A 12,509-nucleotide genomic window follows, 5' to 3' on the forward strand; every position below is an offset into this window, starting at 1 on the left:
AAACTTGCGGCCCGCCATTTGGTGTTTTTAATTGCAACCGCCAGCCTCATGTAAGTTGGAAATTCCATTGTTATGAAATATTAAAGGCGAATATTTAAAATTTGTATCGTCATGTCGAAAGATTTTTTGTGAGTGAGTAGATATTATAACTTGTTTGATAATTTTAAAAGAAAAGTAATAAACAGGAAATTTTTTTCAGTTGAAAAATTATTAATTTAGAACGAATTAATTTAAAAAACTGTTGGATAGACGGGAAAAAGCATAATTGTTGTTTATTATGCGGCATGAAAGTGCAGGTTTTCTGTAGATTCACGCAACTAGGAATTTTTTTAAGTCAGCATGAGTTGCATACATCACTGTTCTCATTAAAATATTTTTGTAGAGCAGCACATACGACAATCAGGATATAAGGTGCCGTCAAATAAAATTGTCTCCTCATAAGAAAACACCTGATAAAAATACCTGATTGATGCGAAAGCTAAATATTGTTTCCAAAATGGTAAGTTTCCATTAGTTTAATATTTTCAGATTAATTAAACATATAATGACTAATTATTAGATCAATCAATAAAAAATGCGTCTTTTAGTTTTAGCTTTATTTTTATATTTTTGTCAGACTTTGGGCAGCGAATTTGTGAATAATTTTTTACATGTCCCGCAGAATAAAAGTAGTTAATGAACTTAATGAGAGCTTGTCAGGCTGCACTGGAGGGCAGCTAATTTTATCTTCACAATGTGCCACGTTGATGTAGCAAATTTTAGTTAATTGTAAAAGTAATTTTTTACAGTTTTTCTCAACTGGCAATGCCATGCATTCACGAACTTTCTATGTACTTATGGAACTTGGTAAGGAATGACTGGTTTTATAAGCAGAGTGAGTCATAAATAGTTTACGAATCTCGTAGAAAAAAGGTAAAAAGTTATAGAAAAAAAAATTTAAAATTGGTGCTAAAATTTTTGATGATACAGTTAATTTAAATGGTGGTTGTAAATCAGGAAACTTAAAATACATATGAAATACATTAGTTCTAAAAGAATTTTTTAAAAATATTTTACTGAATTTAAAACGAAATAATTGGGTTCTTGCACTCCGAAAAGAAGAAGATTACAGATACCCACACATGTGACCTATGACGTCAGTGCCAGCTGCTCGTTTATTAGCAAAATGGCATGCTAAAGTTGAACTAAATTTCTCCACAAAAGTTAGAATGTTAATTAACGCGTAGTTGATTGAATACTGTGAAGTATCGAACATCGAATTAGTTAAAATACAATTCTCTTTTGCCTACGTCATTTACTTAACGTTATATATCATTAGTTTATGTGTTTTATCGTAACCATGATATATTTTTGCTTTGAGTACCTTTCAACTTCGAAATTTAATTAGCTTTTTTATGTTCTACATGACTTCGTGCCTATCTTTGTGTTAAGAAAATATATAGCGAAAGAATTAAAATCTTTGTGAAAGAGTCTTCTTTGAATGAATATAGAATGTGTCACTTAAGAGAATTGATACTTGACGGGCTTGGCTTATTCGAAATAGAATGAAAACAACAGTTTCTAACGTAAACAAATGCTACGTTTCAACAGCCAAACAGTATCAAGATACCCACACTAGGTCACTAGCAAATATTTCATTCAGAAGATGATTTTTTAATTTGTTTGAACCGAGTTATTCAAACTATAATCCAAATTTAAAGCAATTATCCGTATTTAGTCTTTTACGAATCGATGTATCATAAAATGTTAAATTATGTAATGTAGAACTAGAAACGTTGAAGTGGAAAAGAAAACGTTTAGAGAGGAAAAATATTTAAAGCACAATGTTATCCAGAAATAGCATCAGGAATGATCTTTAGGAAATATTTGTAAAATAGTATCTTATTACTTTAAAACTAAAAGATGAAATTGAAAAAAAGAATGCCACAAATATTTATCTACTTCAATTGATCACAAGATACAGTGACTTCTTTGCTTTTCATTTTTTTGAGGAGAAAACTTAATAACAGCAAAAGTTTAAGTGTAATGTAAATTTCAAGTTCATTTAAATCATGAGCGTTGTTAGCGGGGGAACGCTGGCTATATGTAACTCTCAATAATTAAAAATTTCTGAAAGTTCCCCTCAATATTTTAGACAAGTAAAGAAAACTTTCATGAGCATCATCGATTTAAATTCCTCAAATAAAAATCAAGAGAAGGACAAAAAAAAAAAAAAAAAAGACTTATCATTTTGCACATCTTAAATTTTTCTTTCTTATACCTTAAAGTTAGAGAACTTTTGTGACTATGTAACTTAATTTCGTTCCCTTCAAAAATTGGATCAATGCAACGCCCATCATTAAAAATCAGAAAAGTTTATCGATTTTAAAAACTACTCAAATAAAGTTTGAGTTGCATTGAAACTTCTTTTTGAAGTTCTTTAATTTTTTTCGGACATTGTCAGTCAAAATCATCTGAATTTTACTGTAAATATCTTACGTTTCATAAAATGAATTTCTTAATTTATAAATGAAAAAAAAATGTTGGCTGCTACTTTACATGAAGTAGTACAAAAGAAGAACATTCTTCGTGTCATGGAACACTTGGTGGAGCACCACTTACGTGTTAAGTAATTGACACCATTTTTGGTGTTAAGATGCCCGAAAATTTTTTACAGTGTAGACATATACCTAATAATAAAACCAAAGATAAATAAAATAATGAAGTTATACAATTTTAAAATCTGCTTATCTGAAATTAATAAAAAGGAGAGAATAATTTTATTGCAATTAGACTAAAAATAAAAATTCAGAGCTCATGGCGTGGCTGGGGATTTTTGGTGGTGATAAAAGTTTATTTTGTAAATGATACAAACTGCATTTTTCTTTTAAGTCTAACAAAAATTTATTTATTTTTTTTCCTTTTCAGTTAACATGGAAACGTATTATTTAAAATTATATTTTATATTACTATTTTTTCTTCCTTTTAGTTTTGTACCTGTTTGTTTACATAAGAAAAAAGCAAAAATTTCGCACGGAGAAAAAGTTAGCTTGCCCCATTTGGAAATGAATTATAACTTGTATTGTCTTTGACATAAAGCTCTTGATAAAATTCAAGCCTAGCCAGTCGAACACTTGTTAAAACTTTTATTGACGCTACATTTCTTTGCCTCTGTAAAATTACATTTAGTTTTTTCGACCAACACAGTAAAGCTTCAGTTAAAATTTCAGCGTCGATAAATCGTCAAAATTTTGATCCTCGATAAATTCTTTTTGCCATGATATTGAGATAAACTCTGCTTGTAGCTGTCAAGAAATGGTTAAAATGGGTGTTTTCATCAGGCACAGAGATCCGTATGAGATTTGAGTTCTCTAGTTAGTCAGAAAGATGTCAATGGATCAGAAATTTGATTGACGTTCCGTTGCTTTAGCTATAATATGGCAATAAATTCGCTTGCAGTAGTCAGAAAACGCTTAAATCATGCATTGCCATTGTCCATGGAGCTTCATTGCATATTTAAAAGCTCCATCTTGTCTAAAAGTACTCTAAATTTTGAAAGCAAGATTCCACCCTTACAAATAGGACAGCGACTTAATACACATTGTAAAATAAATAGAGTTTATTAACATTTGAGCCATACAATTTCAGTTTTATGTTACAACGAAATTTCACCCTACGACTAAAATAAATACAAATTAAACCATAATCCCCTTTCATATAACGAAATTGGGTTATGGCTTAATTTGTATTTATTTTAGTCGTAAAGTGCCTGAAATTATCTTTTACCTTTGTGATTCAGAGATATTGCGAGTATTTTTAAGGCTAACCCTCTCTTTAATAATTTATCTACTGATAACGTGTCCATCTCACATTAAAAATGACTTTATCACAAAATCGATAAAAATAGTTTTGTTTTTCCTGTTTAAAATATCGTATGATTTCTTATCTTTCTCATAATGTTAGTTTTGACAGTCACACGAGCTGTAAAATGTATCAATATTGACGTCTTGACTTTAAATATTTACTGTTTTACACAAATGGCGCCATATTGTAAAGACAACAAAACGCCAGGTTATAAATATATATATAAGTTCAAAATGAAGATAAAACAAAGAAAAATTATAGACATATGAAAAAAAAGGGGGGGGGGAATAATAATAACTAAAAAAATAACAAACAACAGTTTTTAAAAAGAAGAAGAAAAAATATGAAATTTTATTTAAAAAAACTGAAAAAAAAAAAGATATAATCTTTTCATCAGCCCACACGACTATATCCGCAAACAAGATATTTCCCCTTTGTTACGTCTATAATTTTTTTTTTGTTTTATCTTTATTTTGAACTTATCTAATGAGTTCTGTTTACCTGCAGCTTATGCGCAAGAAATGAAACTTATTGTTTTTCTTAACTTTCTTCCTGTTTTCTTGTATTTATTTATTGATTTTATATATATATATATATATATATATATATATATATATATATATATATATATATATATATATATATATAGCAGGGAGGGGTGCGAACCCCCTCCCCACTCTTGAGATAGTTCTGCCGACATTCTTTATTCAAGCATATTTTAAACTTTAAAAGAATAAATATTACGATTTAATTGAGTGTAATCTAAATATATTCTAAATTAAAAAGTTTGTATTAAAAGAAAATTTGTTTTTTTACGTATTTAATCCCAATTATTCTGAAAAAGGCATAAAAGCAACATAATTTATTGTTTTTAAGATAGGTAATGAATTTTTATCAAAAAAAAAAAAAATTCCGGGCATTTAAATGTGTTTTTTGTGCGCATATTTTGCTAATTATGCTTTTGGAACCTGCGCAGGTTTATGCACACACCACTTTAATAACCAAGTACTAAAGTTTAAAAATCCTGTGATTAGATTACAATGCACAACGTAAAAAATGCCTATTTTCTATTAAAATATGTGTTTCTTAGATACTTTTAGCTAAAAATAACGAATCTCTAATTTTTTTTTTAGCACGAGTTTTTTTCCCCTAAAATCCACATTCTAGCTTGACGACTTCACGTATTTTAACAGCACAAAGTACCAACTTACAGGCAAAGGGTAGGTGCTCTTTCTAACGGAGTCATCGCCAACTTGGCAATTGTTAGGCGAATTTAGTGACATTTTTTGGCAATAAAATCGAGGCTGTAGATGGTTTAGGAAGCGAAAAACCTGAGAATCCAGAAAAACTTAACAGTTTTTCATATACAAAAAGATAGCGGGATGGTCCATTATGGGTTTGATATATGGATAGAGTATCGAGTATCTTTCATTTATTTATATAATGAAATTAACTATTGAAATTAGTACACTTCAATCACAATAGAATTGTTTATAATAGATGATACTCATATTCGTTAATATCCAATTACATTACATTCAATTTAATTACTTCTCTATGTATCATAAAAACATAATTGTCTAAAACAGTTTCGCATCGCATGTCTACACATCCTTATTGGCAAGGAAAATCACATGATATGGTTTCTTAATTAGCTAGGAAGCTCTGGAAATCTTTGATTGTCGTTAATATCTTACTATATATAAAATTCTAATGATGGTGTCGCAGTTTTCCATTGTTGTCAGTGCATTTTTATTGGCCAGAAAATCACGTGGTGTGATCCAGTTTTTCCTCATTCGTCTCCTTATTGTTTTGGTTGTAGTCAGCATAAAATTAATAAAAGTCATGCTTTTCTTTAAATATTTTTGAATCCCTAACTTAAAGTTATTTTCCTGTACTGCTATTATTACGCTTTTAATTCAAGAGTTTAAAACTAAGAGAATTGCTGCTTTCTTATTAGTATTATAATGTAAATCTGCCTTACATTTTAAGATAAAGTTATTTAGAAAGGTGGTCTAACAATTATTATTTTTGAGCAAATAACATTAATATACTGTTATAAATTACAGTTAAAGAGATCTGTTAAATGATTTAGAACTTAACGATCAGCTACATGCACAATGAGATGCAGGCAACAACAAAAAAGTTGTTAATCTATCCTTCCGTTTGGTAAGCGAAAATATTAAATTAAGTATGTGAACTCATCAAATTTGTTTCAACGTTATAACGTTATAACAATATAAATGTTATTTTAAAAAAATGATTACTTAGAAAAATCACTTCTTTTTACCAATAGATCTAAATATCTAATATATATAATTCTCTTACGTGGCTCCCAAATTTTGGCTGTATTTCTTTTCCGCCGGTGGCAACGTTTGCTTTGTTTTGTTTACGTTACTATTTCTGTTACACGGCGAATCGACCCATGATTGCTGCTAAAAATGTCACTTGCCAAATCTATCTGAGGTGACTCAACATATAGCGCTTTTAAAAACGGAAACTGAAATAACCAGAGAGCATCAGCTGCGGCAATCTCATACTATTAAGCTAGGCAAAAGTGAGTAGTCTTTGTCGATAGATCTCTATTTTAGTATTTTGTCGAAAGCGCTTTTTTTCGCGAATTTATATATGACGAATTTTGATTTATATCACGAATTATACTATAGCACATTTCTAATAGGTTTAACGAATTACATGTCATTTATTTGAATTCAAATTTATTTTAATGACTTAGTATTTACTAAAAAGATGTAATTTTTTTACATGGATTTGAATGATTGTTTTGAATTCTTAGAATTTTGTGCATTTGCAATGTACCTAAGTTAGTAGCGAGCGAAGCGATCTTGGTACGCGAAGCAAACCATATAAGATTGCGTAGCAATTTTCGGGGGTTGGCGAGCGTTAGCGAGCAGGGGGCGCAGCCCACTAGTAAAACTAATAAAAGTTATAACGATACTGACACGTAAATTATTTATTTATCCTATTTTAAACGGTTTTTGCTGGTTTACATTTATCCTTCCCAATTATTAGCATCTGTTGTTATTACGTTTTGAATTCGATCATTATTAAAATAAAGAGCTTAAAACTAATAATGCTTTTCTTTTATTTTTTTAAAATTTTTTTTCTTCTCTGAACCTAATGTACTAAGACAAAATAATGAAATCGAAATTGCTTTTGAAATTTTACATAGCGTTATTAAAAATTTAATTTTCCCACTATCGCTAAATAATCTGTGTGCAAACAATATTTAACCAGTTCTTATTGTAATGAAGAAGAAAAATTAAAAAAAAAATTTAAACACAAGTTAGTGAATGAATATGCAATGCTGACCAAGCAAAATAGTTAGATTTAATTTAAGCGAATTATTAGGTTATGCAACATATGTTTAAACAATAAAAATTTTCTGGAACTTTTTGATTTAAAAGTAATTACTTTTGATGTAAGATTTTGTTAATCGCCAAGAAGTAAAAACTATTGCGAAAAAGTCGTAGGAGTATATGAGTGAAGCAATCAGGAAGCGAAATTGTTGAATAAAAATTATTCAATAAAAATATAGCAATATCAAAGCTTTTTTTGGAACATAACAGATTTATTTTTAATGGAGATATTTTTAAAACAAGCAATGTTTATTCATCGATATCTTTCCTTATAGACCGTAAAAAAAAATACATATTTGAGCTTCTAGAATTATTGGTGGGCTCCACCCCCTGTTCGCTTACTCTCCCCAACCTCGAAAATTGCTCTGCAATCTTGTATGGTTTGTTTTGGAAACCGTGCTTGTTTTGTTCGCTATTAAGTTAAACCATTTAAAATGTGCTCCATTTAAAATTTCCAGCACATTTAAATATCCATTTAAAATTTATTCTCATTTCCATTTAAAAGTAAAATTTTAGTATTCATACTTAGTATCATTCTAGAGTAAAATCTTAAGAATTTAAATCAATTATAAGAATCTTTAAAACTAATTCCTCTTTAAAAGATTAAAATTTTTATTCAATAATTAGTTATTGAATTAAAAAAAAATTGGAATAAATGACATGCAATAGAAAAACTTGCAGAAACAAAACAATATTTATGTTTTTAAAAAGCAATTGCTATTGAAGATTCACAACTAAGTTAAAAACACAGTTATAAATTTAAGACTTTTGAGCTATCACTGTAAAGCTGTCAAATGATCTAATTATTAATATTCAAGATAATATTAAATGTCTTGTATTTTAAACTCCAAATCAAGAGTTGGATTCATACAAGCTTGCTCAAAAGTTTTTCTCGTTAATAAAATTCAGGCTGTAAGTAGTAGTACGTGTTTACAGATTCTTAAAATGTCACGAATTTTAAACCAGTACTTATTTTTATTTTATATTTTATAACCGGCATTGAACAGTAGACTCAATTTTGAGTTTACGACTATCAATATTCACTCAACTTAGTTGCTTTGTAATTTTGAACTCAACCCAGGAGACAAGGGAACTACTTGATGAAGCATTAAGATGAACTATAGCATTCTTGGAGAGCTTTTTGATGCAACTAACACTCATTTGCGTTATACGATGAAGAAAACCACGAAGATATCCGGCGGTTAGTCCAACGGCAAGGAATTTCAACCCATGATCCGTCTACCACTGACGATATTTTACGTCAGCACTGTGGTCGATGCAAGCCGGGAGCAAAATTCGTATCAACCAGCCACAGTTGGGATTCGAATCTGGATCACGTAATTGGGAGACGAATGTTTCATCCCCTTAGCCACCGCGGCTCTAAACCAGTACCTAGTAATAAAATTAAAAATAAATTATTAAAAATAAATCCTAAAGTGAGGGGGAGTTTTGGGTGTGAAAGAAGTTATTAACGAACGTAACGTGACTAATGTTTGACATTTCACGTCTACTTGAAAAACGCAGTTTATAAATTTTGTTTTTATTTTGTTTTTTTTTCTCTTTTGGTCTTGCAATTTATAGTTTGTTTATGATAGAAAGTGGTTGAAATTTTGATCGGTGATAAAATAGCATTTGGGAAACAATGGTAACTTACATTGGTATCAAGTACAAAGACCAGATTCGAATGGAAAGTAAAATTTGAAAAATTCATAATTGCACGGTATTTAATATTTTTTGTTGACTTTTTTCTGAAAAATTTATTTTAATAATACAATTACGTAATCAACATTTCTTGAAAGATAAATTGGTATAGTTTATACATTTAACAGGTTTTGGAGTTTTGAAGAATATTATTTTTGTGTGATATACGTTAAATAAATTTTTCACCATCGTTCAAATAGATTTTTATAAGTTGAAACAATAATAAAAGTTAATTTTAAAAAAAATCTAAAAACAGAATAAAGCACAATTTTAAATTACATGTTTAAAGTGATAACACGTGTTTTATTGTTGTACGTGTTTGAGGAAAAATCCATAGAAGTTCTAAAAGAGCTATTTCTCTCAATCTAAAAAAACAACGCCTTTTTCCGCCTTTCTTGAAGGGTATAGTACATTTCAATAACAATCTATTACTCAAATTTAATAAAAAAAGAAAAACAAAATTAAAAAAATTAGCGAAAGATTCAAGATGTCGAGTAAAGTGGTCGCTTAAGTCAGTGGTTCCCAATTTTTTTCGGCCGTGGAACCCAAAATAATCAATCAATCTCCTTTCAGTGGAGCCCCGACTTCATAATTAAAATAAATAGAGACAAGTGAGTACTTTTAATTATATTTAAGATAGTTAAATGATCTTTTATTGTAACCAAAAATTAAACATGAACTTAAAGAAACGATTTTGTGGAGGAAGGTGCTATATTAATCGAACAAAAAGATTAAGTTTAATTTCATCCCAGTAGAACTGGAAGATAAACCAGTTGAATCTCTGTGTAAATTGAATAAAACGATTTGAGGCTTCCTTGTTAATTTATCTTTTTTTAAATATTTTTTTAATATCTGTTTATTGTTAAAATCTAAAAATGTCGTAGTATATCCAGTATTTCTATATTGTGTTCTTTTTTTTTTTAAAAAAAATTACAAAATTGTTTGATTTTTCTAGAATTATTAGAATCCATTATATCTAATAAATCAAATTGATAACGTGATTTTGAACATTTCTTGACCAAAGTTTATGTGATTAACAATTAGAAAAACTAGTACAATGTCCAGTTGATTAGTGAATTGAAGACCTAAATCCGCGACTGGAGACTGCGATAAGAAGTAAATAAAAACTTATCTTTCGAGTTGTTTATAATTTTAGCATCCGTGTCAATATAAAATATCTATAAATAAATCGTAGTTCAATGAGTAAATATTTTCCTATTTATAGAAATTCTTTATCTTTTTTACGTTTGTGTTTCAAGTATATCTATCAACAAAAAGGAGAAGTGGTTTACCTTGACATTCAAGCACCTATTATTGAATATGCTCGATAATTGTAGCTGAGCAAACAGTTCCCTGTTACGTGGACTCTAAATTAGATAAACTAGAAAATATTAAAATAAATCTACAAAAGTGTGTTTTAATATTCCTGATTATCTTACTTTAAGGTGTATAATTGCATAGACTGTTTTTTCAAATCTTGATCATTGAAATCAAGATATATCCAACATATGTCTGAAAATTAAAAATAAATAAATATATAAATAAAAAAAAAAAAAACAAGTTGTAGAATATGTCTGATCGGGAGAATAAGGCTGGGAAGAAAGAAATTCAGGCAGTTTATAGGAAATAATTTGCTTAATTTAAAAAAAAAAAAAGAAAGAAAAAGGCTTAAATTTTTTTATTGTAAGAAGATGGGTTGTTTTACAAAATTTTTCCCTGTAAAAAAATGGAGTGGAAAATGATGCCTACAAAAAAGAAGTTAGTATTGCTTTGATGGACTGAAGAGAAATTGTATTTTCTGTTATGTTATAAGAATTTTTTTGTGTGTGTTATATTAAATATAACACATATAACTAAATCAATTTGTTCATTTATTAGTGTAAATAAGTTCACAAGTGGGATCATAAGTTTTGTTTCGTTAATTATTACTGTTTCAGTATAATCAGATTTCTGTTATTTTTAAAGCATATGATTGTTCAATCTAGAATTGTGTAAAATAAAATGAATTTCTTTTCTTTGTTAAAGAAAAATTATCAAAACAATTGAACAATATACAAACTTTACTTTCTAAAAATATTTTGAAAAGTTATTGCTGCTAAAAAACAAAAAAAAAGTGTTATAATTTTGGAATAAATTTCAAAAAAAAAAAAAAAAAAAAAAAAAAACAGTGTTCTCTAGAAACAGTTAGATCTTAAAATTTTCTGATTAAACTAACATTTTAAAATAGATTAAAAAATGGAAATATTTTTATTTTGTGAAGCCTCTCGTCATAAATAAATAAATGAAACAAAAAGACTAAACAAGTTTTTGTCAAGTCTAAACAAAAAGCGCAGGGCTCATCACTTTCGTAAGACTTGGAGGGAGTTTTCAGTGATGATGGAAGTTTATTACGAAAGCGATACGATAGATATTTTTTTATTTCGTATCTGACAAAAATAAATTTATTTTATCTTTCTTTAATCTATTTAAAGTACCGTAATTTATTTACTTATCCTTATTTTATTCTTTTCTTTCCTATAGTTTCGTTTAGGTTAATTTTTTATGTGAGAAAGTGGTCGAAATCTTGAATAGGGATAAAATAGCAACAAATATTACTCGCAACATTTAGGAAAAAATTGCCACCTGTATTGGTATTACATAATTATCCAGCTGAAAGTTTAGCTCTAAGCTAGTCGAATAATGGTCAACATTTGGATAGGAGATAAATTCGATTTGTAAATACTAGGAAACGATTGGAAATTGCATTATTATCTATCAGAAAGTTCAAGTATAAATTTAAAAGCATTAGGTAATCAAAAATTGGTCAGCTTTTTAATTGGTTCAAAGTTTCTGAGAAATCGAATTTAAAAGAAGTAGTATGTTTCAAATTAATTTTCTCAGGAACTATTCGACCGATTTTATTCAAATTTTTGTAATTTGGTATATAAAATAACATTCTGTAAAAATTTGAAAACTTTAAAATTCAACAATTTTACGACTATTATTAAATAAAATAATAAAAATTTGCTAAAAGTTATTTATTGGAGGGATATCTTTGAATAAACGAGTTTTATAATTGTGTGCAAAAGTTTTTCAAATAACTCAAAAACTTTTGGCGAAATGATGAAATACGCAAAAAGTAAAACTACATTAAGGAGTCCAAACTTTGGACCGCTCTCCTGACCTCTCCTATTAGGACCATATTTCCCAGATTTCGGCTACCTCCTATAGTTTGGGAGTAAAAAATCCGTCGAAGTAAAGGGATGTTTACTCAGGGAAAGTGCGTTTTTGTGTCTGATAAAATATCATCTACAGTAACTAGTTTGTATGTTCGAAGTCATCACTTCGAGCAGTTAAAATTGAGTCCTAGTACGTAAAAATTCGATCATTAGGATCAAGAGTTATTCATAATAGCTCCTTTTTTGAAAATTGAACACTTACTTAGAACACATGGAACAATTTGGATAAAATTTATATTGAACACAGACTAGAGGAACAAAAAAAAAAAAAAAAGGAACGTTGAAATAAACAGCGCGAACAAAAAATATCAAACATAAAAATCAAGTCAGCACAATTAACATTACATTAAGCCAAATCCAACAATGGGTA

General features: G+C 28.5%; 1 protein-coding gene across 2 annotated transcripts in view; it reads left to right on the plus strand.

Moving 5' to 3' along the window:
- Positions 1-421: 421 nt before the first annotated feature.
- Positions 422-12,509, plus strand: part of LOC107450383 (long-chain-fatty-acid--CoA ligase 1) — a 67,873-nt gene continuing 55,785 nt past the window's right edge. Inside the window, exon 1 of one of the 2 annotated variants that reach the window (XM_071180151.2) lies at positions 422-499. The gene's annotated coding sequence lies outside the window, so the exon portion shown is untranslated. Of the gene's footprint in view, positions 500-9,299; positions 9,533-12,509 lie in introns of those variants that run through there. The other variant, XM_071180148.2, reaches the window with a different exon arrangement.

This window comes from Parasteatoda tepidariorum, chromosome 1, assembly GCF_982258835.1.
Source record: "Parasteatoda tepidariorum strain Cologne lab strain chromosome 1, Ptep-v5.0, whole genome shotgun sequence".
In the NCBI taxonomy this organism is placed as follows: domain Eukaryota; kingdom Metazoa; phylum Arthropoda; class Arachnida; order Araneae; family Theridiidae; genus Parasteatoda; species Parasteatoda tepidariorum.